Source organism: Equus przewalskii, chromosome 5 (assembly GCF_037783145.1).
Source record: "Equus przewalskii isolate Varuska chromosome 5, EquPr2, whole genome shotgun sequence".
NCBI lineage: Eukaryota > Metazoa > Chordata > Mammalia > Perissodactyla > Equidae > Equus > Equus przewalskii.
Genome location: NC_091835.1, coordinates 62,704,455 through 62,714,723, shown reverse-complemented (window position 1 = coordinate 62,714,723; position 10,269 = coordinate 62,704,455).

Below are 10,269 nucleotides of genomic sequence, written 5' to 3'. Positions count from 1 at the left end.
GATACATAATAATACGCACCAAAAAAAATCTATCTATATAAAATTTTTAGAAAAGTAAAACTAGTATATGGTATTAGAAGTCAAGGTAGTGATTTTCTTTGAGAGATAATCACAGGAAGGAGATATGAGGGGTTCTTCTCTGGTGCTAATAATGTCTGTTTCTTTTTTCTATTAATTAATTAATTAATTTTTTGGAAGAGTGGCCCTGAGCTAACATGTGTTGCCAATCTTCCTCTTCTTTTTTCTTCTCCAAAGCCCTGGCACATAGTTGTATATCTTAGTGGTAGGTCATTCTAGTTCTTCTATGCGGGTTGCCACCACAGCGTGGCTTGATGACTGCATAGGTCTGTGCCCAGGATCCGAACCTGTGACACCCAGGCAGCTGAAGCAGAGTGCACGAACTTCACCTCTGGGCCAGCCTCCATGCCTGTTTCTTTTGTGTGTGTGTGAGGAAGATTGTCACTGAGCTAACACCTGTGCCAATCTTACTCTATTCTTTGTGGGACTCCACCACAGCATGGTTTGATCAGCAGTGCTAGGTCTGTGCCTGTGATCCAAACCTGTGAAGCCTGGGCTGCTCAAGCAGAGAGCACGAACTTAACCACTACACAACTGGGCCCATCCCCTCAATGCATGTTTCGTGATCTGTGTTGGTTACATGGGTGTGCTCACTTTATGAAAATTAAGTCTAACTGTATACCTTTTGTTAATTTTTCTGTGTGTGTGCTATACTTGAATTTATTAAAAAAGAGAGAAAAAACTCTAACGAATGAGCAAAGATTAACTCACTTTCTTAATTTCTTAGATAAAAAAATAAACAAATGCAGCTTTAATTGTTTCTTTTCTACTCGTTGATTTGGTGAGTCACTGTGGAGCATGCACAACCATTTGGACACCACTAGTCTAGAGCCAGAGCATGGCAAGTAGACTAGTAGAACAGACTCGCTCCCAGATAATAGTTCCAGAGAGCGTAAAAATTCTAATCCAGAGGGGAAAACAGCTGATTCAGAGAGCATGGAAACTAACTATTGCCCATTCCCTGGTGACCATAATTGTATTGGTCAGTTTAGAAATACCAGGAAAAGGAAAAGAATAAGCACTTCTTATCTTTCCATCTCAACTTTTTTCTAGTACCAATATTGGCTAATCAGAAACTCTTTCATTTTAATTACATCTTAGCTTTGTTCTATTTAAGTAAGACCAACCCTCCTATTTTCTCTCTAGGGCACAAAATATGCATTGCATAGAAATCAAGGCTGCTCTCTCTGCAGTCCTCCCACAATAATTGAAATTCCTCGCATGCTTCAAATAAGAAAATGACCTTTGCATTCCCCTCTGCTGATTTAATCACTGAACAAAAAATTTTATATTATCCTATAACATTTGTTGATGCACTCAGCAATTAATGCCTATTCAATATTTATTGACTTTCTGTTTTGTCCCAGGCACTCTGCTAGGTCATAATAACATAATCATGAATAAGAAATCATCGTCCCTGTTCTTAAATACCTGTAAATGTTCATGTTGCAATTTTATGTTGTTTAGCTTTACATAAGTTTGTTTACAAAACAACAATATAACCTATCAGACATCATTTACTAAGGATAGTGAATAAAATTTTTTCCATTTCTTTGGCCAAAATTGGTATTGGTAGCGACTGTGTTACTGTCAGAACGTCTAATGGGTTAAGTTTGTTGAATGTCAGGGGAAAAAAATGTCTCAGCAGGTTTAAAATAATAAAGTGTGAAGCCAAGAAAGAAGCCCTTCTTATCCATTACCAAATACCTTTTTAATGACTCAAGTATAATGGATGGAAATAGAATAATTAAATTTCTCTTAAATACACGCAAATTTACCTGATAACAGGAAAATCTGAGTGTAATGAATGCATTTTCATTTTTAATGAAACCGAAACATTTGTTCAAAAGATGAACTTTATGTCCAGCAAGCTCTTCCACTACCGTCCTACTTACTCACCAACAGTGAATGTTCATCTTGCTCTTCGAGCAAGTGTACCTTTTACCCACAAGCCTGCTTGATCACCTCAATGACTCTGCTTAACAAACCCTCTATTTTTTTCTAAGAAAAAGTTCTAATTTAAACTATTTGTAAATTAAAATGAATTTTAAAATTTTAGCCATTAGTTATTGTTTTATATACCCAACCAGACATCACCTCTTTTTTAAAAATGAGTCAATTACAATGGAAACAAAAAACCGCACCTGTAGATTCCAAGATTGCCACTCAGTATGATTTACAATGGTTTGGTAGTGCTTACACTTTAATTATAGTACTGTTATCACTATTGTGGAATTACGCAATATGAGTTGAGAAGACAGTTAAGCACTCTGCAGTTTTCTGGAAAAGGCTACATGACATTGAAGGAGTAATAAGATGGGCGTTTCTTTTTTGTATGCTGCGATATGACTGCCAAATAAATCAGAGATGACAATAATTTACATTCATTCATTAATCCTCCCCCTCCTTTTTTCCTTTCAGCATTTATTATGTACCTATCATGTGCCAGACACTGACAGGCTGTGGGTATACCAAGTGAATTAAATAAAATGTTGTCTCAGTCCTTGAAAGGCTCACAGTCTGGCGAAGGAGACAGACATGTAAACAAATAATTACAATGCAATTTGAGAAGTGTTAGAAGAGAAGAGGAATGCACTGTTAGCAGAGATGAAGGAGATGGTAATCCTGCTGGTTGGGGAGGGAGGGGTGAGTAGGAAGGAAAGTCAGAGAAAGCTACAGAGATAATTCTGAGTCTGAATCTTAGGGCTTGAGAGAAATTGAATTTAATCATTACAATATTTGAAACAACACACTGAATAATATAATACATATAATAATTATAAGAAACATAGTTTCTTTTCTTCTATCACAGGGCCATGTCCCTGACAAGGTTGTCCAAAGCAATATGGCAATTCCTGTCTCTCATTGAATATCGTGCATCAGCTAAATCTCCTAAAATAGGGTACATAGTAAATACATAGATGATTCTTTCATCCAATTGTCAGTTTAGAAAACTCTGTCTATTGCAATATTGTTGTTGGACTGAGCCAACTGTCCCCAATTCCTTTTCCCAGACTTATAAATATCTCTAATCCCAAGTGTTACAGGCAAATAGAAATGTAATTACCTTATTGACGGCAAGAAAGCTGTAAACATAAGCCCAAAAGAGTCAACCTGCTTATTCCATGCGAACATCTAATTTATTCATGTAGCCCTGTGCCTTTCCAGGCTGCCCAGCATCTAAAAATCCTTTAGCACAAAAAGCAACAAGGGATTATTACTTTTACCAATGTTTTCAGATCGCGTTATTACTATTGTCACCAACCAGAGATTCTCATCACTTATTTCTCCTTGTGTTTGAGAGGTGATTTTAAATCTGTCTCTAAATCCTCCCTAAGTCATCCTCTTAAAGAGGCTAACAATCATTTGTTCATGCACTAAAAACACAACACAAAGGAAATAGCAGCCATTAATCATCATTTAGCTGTTCATGCTAAAAGAAAATACAAGAGTTTATAATATAATCTTCAAATACATGCTCGGTAATCTTTTTTGCAAATTCATATAGACTTCCAATAAATCAAGCTGTCTATGGCATTTCCTAAGTGTCAGTTGTGTGCTAGGATCTGTTATCAGCTACGTTAGGAAGTTCTTAAAAGTGCTTACAATCAAATGTGAGGCTTACATTGTATAAAATGCTTAAGAGAATCATAAAGCAAAGTAAAGGCAAACCCTCAGGATACATAAACTAATGATATGAACACATGCTTCCCTCATCAACTCATTGAAATAGAAGATCTAGCCAGATTCATCGCTGAAATCAAGTTTATAGATAACACCGTTATCTCCAAGTTCCCTCCCCTCTATTCCAGATTTTACCTACACAAAAGTAGCCAGGTTTAATTTACTTTTTTGTGTCATTTTAACTAAGTAAAAAATATCACTATAAAGCATTCAGATCAAATATGGTCTGGGTGGAAATATTGAAAGCAGGCTCAAAACAACCAGCAATGTGTTAAATTTAAAAAAAAAAAAAAGGGTGTAACCAGCTCTGTGATGCAGGTGAAGTCTTGTTATAATTAAGCTTGTTAAAGCCCCAATTCCACTTCAATAAAACAGTCTAAGGCTCCAGCTGGTAGCCAGCTGTTGCCCAGACCTTTTCCATGCCCAAAAAGGCCCCTTGGTATAAGACCCTATAGGTTTGTTTTAACCATATTTCACTTGTCTAAGTAAATCAAACAATGCCAGATATTGAGTTATCTGAATATTCAGAAACTAATGACTTTCATCAATCAGTGAATATACCTAGATCATTTTACAAATATATTAATCTATTCAGATGTATCAATATGAAGAGGAACATATGGCAACATTTTATGTAGCCCATTTGTGGAAAACTTGGACATAGTTCAAGATAGATAACCTTTGAGAAGCTTTTATTCCTTTGGATCAAAAACTCCTTATCAGAGCATGCCCAGGCTTTCAAAGTTGCATGTCAGGACTGAGAAATCTAACAAAGAATTGTGAGAAGACATTACTAAACTTATGGATGGAAAATCTCAAGGGAATTGATTTCAACAAGGTCTAAGATTACAACATGTTTCAACCAAGAATTCAAATAACCTTTTCTGCATAATAGGAAACTCCTATAAATTTACATTTTTATTGTGATTTTGACCTATGATTTAGCTCTGTATAGGTAACAAAGTATTCATAGAAAATGTTCACAAATCTTGATGGATGGGCTAAAAATAGAACTGACTGGAATCCAAAGCTGAAAAGTAGGTGGTGGGAAAAAGTGGAACCAGAAAAGTAGCGAAGTGGGATCTTTATTTATTCTTTCTCCCCACTCAGAATGGTGTCTGGTCTTCCCGTTACTCTCAGAAGGCCACAAAGTGACTAGAGAAGCTTCATATTTATAAATGTAGGATACATCTTTAAGTCAAATTAACTATTATTCTTAGTAGGCTGAAATATTTGAGAAAACAATAAGGGAGCTTTGGAAATTGGCTGGAAGTAAGGGTAAAATTGAATAAGGAATAGTCATCCACTCATTCTTTCATTCATCCTTTCACTCAGTCAATCAAAGAATAAATTTTGAGCCCTACTAGGAACCAGCCACTGAATAAAACAGATGTCGTCCACTCTTCTCACATAGTTCACAGACCAGTGGGTGATACAGCACATTAAGCAGGACAAATATGAAGACAGAGAGCAAGCAAGGCTCTGTGGGGGGTACTCCAGAAGGGATTGGTCAGTAAAGGTTTCCTGGAAGTGATGACATACATGATGAAATGCAAAGACTGACTAAGAGTTAATCAGAAAAAATGGCGGCCAGATGTTAAAGACAGAAGTAGAGAACACGAGCAAATACTCAGAAGCGAGAGAGGCTGTGGTAAAAGATAAGAACTGAAAGATGTTCAGTATGACTGAATTACAGGTTACAAAATGAGAAAGTGATCAGATATAAGACTAGAGAAGGAAGGGAGATTTAGATCATGAAGAGCCTTGTAGGCTAGTGAAGAGCATATTGAGTCAATCATGAGGTTTCGAAACAAATGACCCAAACTTGAGACTTACTAGTTGTAAGATATTCGAAATATACCCAAAGCATTCTGAGGTTGACCTTCCTGATTTATAAACTGATGATACCACCTACTTTACACGGATATTGTAAGGATAAAATAAGATAATGCATGAGAACTTAGCCATATAAAAGTATGTTATAGGTAGAGAGCATGCACTGGAATAGGTCAAAGAGAGTCCAGTTTACAGAGAGACAAAGCAAGAAAGGAAATTTATTTCGAATGAGCTAACTCTTTGTCCTTGCTTGTGACAGTCATAGAGTTTATCTCTGTCTCTAAATCTCCCATTCTTACAAACAGACAATCCTACGTTTATTTCTACACTCTGCTTCCCAGAATTACTGGCCCACAGCCCACTTGCCTTCATTCCCCATCCAAGAATCCCTCTACCTATGCACACTCACCACACAGTGACCGGTAACTGGGAGAATCGTAAGAGGAGAATAGTGGTTTCCTGACAACCCCCTCAAGGTGGGTCTCCAGAGGGAGATGTCTGCTAGAAAACTTCCCCTGGTCTATTTTCACCTGCTCCCTAAGACTTAACCAGATCTCAGTTTTCATTCACCTAATTAGGGGCTTACTCCTGAGGGTTAAAATTTTCTAAAACATTTGAAAGGAAGTCAATTTGTTACTTTAAGTCTTATTCTAACATAACCAACACATGTTCTCACAAGGGACTGTAACAGTACATCCGTATGAGGAAAATGTGTTAAAGGATTTAAAATGAATCTTGTGTATACGGATGCCCTGGAAAATAACTACAGAACCAAAAATACATCAGAAGCAGCCCTTAATACAAGATCCAGTAGATAAGTTCTTCTAGGCAACCCATCTGGCCTTAACAGGAACTGCTGACATCATGACCTTTGCACAAAGTGGGTGGTTTTGACCTTGAAAGTATAAGTACATTTCAACGATATGCTCATAATAGGATAAAAATGTATGAGGTTTTATTCAATGATCAATTTAGGTATTTTTTTATTACTATCTTGGAGGCAGATCTAGTGCTTTCTTTAATTTCATTAAGCCTGTCAAATTATATCTTCTATTTTTTTTACTTTTAATTAATAAAATATAAAGCTACAAAGAAACGTAATCCCTGTTCTCGATTAGCTTAAAATCAAATCTTCCAAATCTTCTTCAAACCCTTTAACACAATTTTGCACATAGTTAAAAGATAATCAATGGTTAGAGCAGTGATAGTAGCATGGAACCCAAATTTATCAAGTGAGAGAGAAAGACCGGGGAGTCTCACAGTAACTTCCAGCTGCCTATTCCAGCTGACTTCTGGTTTTCTTCTCTGTGTCTTACAGCCATTCCCTAAACTCAGCCCCTTTACCTGCCCTTCCTTGCTCCCAATTCCCCAAAAAGTCACATGAACCAAATGAGAGGCATATTCTGAGGAAAGATATTTTGATCAGATGAAAAATAGAGAGGGAACATGAGGTAACAGGTTGGAAGAGGGAGATGGAGGTGGAGGGCATCAGCATTGGGTGTTACATCAAGTCAGAGCAGCGATAGCTACTTTAAAAACAGACAAGATATCAATGCCTTAACAAAAAAGCTTGTCATTCACACATAAAGTCTAAGGCAGATGTCTCCAGTCAGGAGTTTCTTGGGCAGTATCCCCTCAACCTTCTTTTTTAGCCATGAATTTGGAAGAAGAAAGAGGAAATAGTTTATGGTCAAGCCAAGAAGTAGTTTACAACACTCTGCCCATATTCTGTTAGCCCAAACTCCGTGATGTGACTGAGATGCAAGCGTACTGGGAAATGTAATGCAGCTGGATGCCCAGGAGGGAGAAGAGGAACAGAAACTGGTAAGCAATAGCAGTCTCCAGCGAGGCTTGGATAAGGAAACGCTGGGCAAAGCCAAAGAGAGATAGAAAGGAAATGGAGCAAAGGGATAAAGAGGGGGTAGGGTCTCTAAGGGCATCCTGGGGAAATGGGCATATGGAAATGACTGCTGACTCTTTTTCTTTCCTTTTCTCCCCTCTTCCTTCTGATGACCCTCTTATCTAGACCTTCCTTTCACTTTTTTCTTTTTCTCTCTTTCTCTCAGTTCCTTGAGATGGACCCCAAATCATCCCCTACTCAAAAGTGTGCTTCAAATTTCAGGCAAGGAATGTTATCCCTCAACATTTTGTTTTGCATTAAGATACAAATGCTTTATGTAATTCAGACATCAGATAGAATCACTCAGTTCCTCAAGATCCAAATAAGATTAGTTCAAGCTCCAAACTTTCCCATCTTGTCACAAATCCCTCCCTAGATTTCTGTAAATTCTGGCCAGAGACTGGGGAGTTTCATGGTAACTTCCAGCTGCCTCATCCGGCTTCCACTGAATTCTGGTTTTCTACTCTTGCAGCCATCCCCCAAACTCAGCAGTTTTACTTGCTTTTCATCAAAAATAGACACATATACACACAAACAAGTAAATCAACAGGAAAACACTAGCATGAGGCATCCTTGTGCACGGGGCGGGGGGGGGCGGGGCGGGGGGTGTGAGTGGGGGCGCTAACTGGAGAATAACATAATATTGCAGAAAGGAGGAGAAAGTGCTTTGTTTTCCAGTTTTACTCAAGAGCAGTAATATTTTAAACTGGATATTTGTCATTTACAACTCTCAATATAAAGAATTTCAAACCCTTCAAATGGAAAAAGTTACCAGTCTCTACTCTCAAACCAACTTGTAACAACCTCTCTCTTGCTCATTACACTGTAGTCGGCTCCCCCTACCTAGAGCACGTTCCCCGTTCCCCATGTCTCCACATGCCGCATTTCTTCTCATACTTTTAGTCTCAATTCAAACAGCACTCTTCAGAAGTGCTCACCATTCTATCTAAGGTATACCCCTCTCTGCCCATTTACCACATCATATTACCATATTTTCTTCACAGCCTTTGTCCATCTCCAAAAGTACCTTCGTTATTTATGTTTCTTATTCATTATTTTTTTATATCTAACTTATACAGAATAAGCTCTTGGGGTGCGGGAATCACATCTGTTTGATTCTCTAGCATTTAAATCAGTGTCTTGTTCCATAAAGGTAGCTAATAAATATTTGATCATAAACATAGTCCCTGTCTACTAGAAACTCTAATTAGTGAGGACAGACAGACACATCAACAAATACTCATTAAGCTATAAGTTAAGTGCAGCCATAGAGGTAGATATGGGATGCTATTGGGAAAAGGAAGAAAGGCACCTAACACTTGAGGGAGAGAATGGAGAGTATAGTAGACTGACAAAAACTGGTACCTAAGCTAAGGCATAAGAAGAAGGTGTTAAGCTGGCCATATGAAGGAAGGAGGAGGAGGCAAGGGCAGAGAAGTTCTAAAGTGAGATGCAGAACAGCTAGCAGTGGAACCGTTGATTCAATGTCAAGTTGGACGTAGAGAGTGACTGGAGGAAAAGCTGAATAGTTTTAAAGGGAGTGGATTGGAGGGAGCACTGTATGCACTTTAAGGATTTTGGATTCAATCCTGGCATAGTACATGAACGTTGAAAGGTTTTAGGTGGTAGAGTGCTGTGTTCTGACTCGTGTTTTAGGTGGATCATCACAGCAACTTTGTGGAGGAAGTATTTGAGACAAACAAGACTAGAATAGGGGCCAGCATACTAGTTAGGAGACCATGAGGATAGTCAGAGGGAGATGATCCATCACATTAGATCATAGTAGCTGAGATAAATAAGATGGATAAGGAGGTAAAATTATGAAGATTGAGTTATTAATTGGTTACATGGAATGAGGAAAAATTAGCGGTAAGGGAAAGCACCAAAATTCTAGCGTAAGCAACTGGGTCTAATCAAGCGAGGATGCTGCAGCAGACTGTCTTTGGACTCCATCGGTACCACTGGCTCTCCCAGGTTGCCAGCCTGTCACTCACCCTGCAGATTTAGTCTTGACAGCCTCCACAATTGCATGAGCCAATTCCTCACAATAAATCTCTTTATATATACATACATCCTATTGGTTCTGTTTCTCTGGAAAACTCTTATACAAGTTTCAAAGTGGAGCATGAATCTTTGTTGGAGAGCCAAAGCTCACATTTCCAGCCACCAAATTCATGGGTTCACCCTCTACACTCTTACCCTCTTTAAGGAAGAACCACACAGTCCAATAGGGTCACTCAGTCCAACTCAGGTTTCAGGATCTCTGAGTGACATATAGTCTTCCCTAACAAGTTGAAATATTGCTCCTTATTGTCCAGCAACAAATAAACTTGAAGACAAGTTACCTTCCCTCTGCCTTGCCCTAACCCAACAGATAGTGTTGGCACACAGGCAGGAAGACTATAATAAAAACTTCCATTCAGAAGAGAAAAGGATCAGACACTCGGCATTCATTGCTCCATAGCGATGATTTCCTGCTGGGCAGGCATTATGGGCCCCCCTGCCCTGGCAGTAGGAAAGCTCCTTCATTACATGCTGATTCTACTCTAGGAAGAACATCCTTGGCCACTGTTCTTAGCATTCCTGCCTCCACTTCTGAAAGATTTTTTTCTTGCCCTTTGTCCCCCATGATCACATCTGAAATGGGTTTTGGTGTTTATTTCTTTCTTAGTGGGTGCGCAGCTTTTACAATCCCTTCCTGTTGGTGCCTGTTTGGGAGTCCAATGATAGTTTTAGAGTAATAGGATTTTGTCATTTTGGCAATGTATTTC